This window comes from Penaeus monodon, chromosome 34 (assembly GCF_015228065.2).
Source record: "Penaeus monodon isolate SGIC_2016 chromosome 34, NSTDA_Pmon_1, whole genome shotgun sequence".
Taxonomy (NCBI): Eukaryota; Metazoa; Arthropoda; class Malacostraca; order Decapoda; family Penaeidae; genus Penaeus; species Penaeus monodon.
The window spans coordinates 31,245,569-31,245,924 of NC_051419.1; the positions used below are offsets into that span (position 1 = coordinate 31,245,569).

Consider the following 356-nt stretch of genomic DNA (forward strand, 5'->3'; position numbering starts at 1 on the left):
CTCACAAAGTAAACACATGAAGGACATATATTGTCCATTCACCAGGAAGCCTGATATAGAGCTAGACTGGTCAGACAGACCTTTCAAAACTTGGAAAATTAAAGAAGGTGAGCCTTGGTTCCACAGATCAGGCTCAGCCCAGTTCCCATAATCACCTCCAGGAGCCCAGCCACCACTTTCAGGAAGGAAGGCAGATCTAGGCTGGCTTCAGTGTCTTTCAGTTATGTTTTACATACATTAGGATATTTTAAAAAAATTCTAAAATGATCATAGCCTGTAGCTCCTCTCTGGCTATGAAAAATTGAGCAGGATCATAGACATTAAATATATATGTAGATTTGTCTTATAGTAGCATT

General features: G+C 39.6%; 1 protein-coding gene across 1 annotated transcript in view; it reads left to right on the top strand.

The window, feature by feature from the left end:
* Positions 1–356, top strand: part of LOC119594718 (serine/threonine-protein phosphatase 6 regulatory subunit 3-A-like) — a gene marked incomplete in the record, with an annotated part of 49,082 nt that overhangs the window by 12,084 nt on the left and 36,642 nt on the right.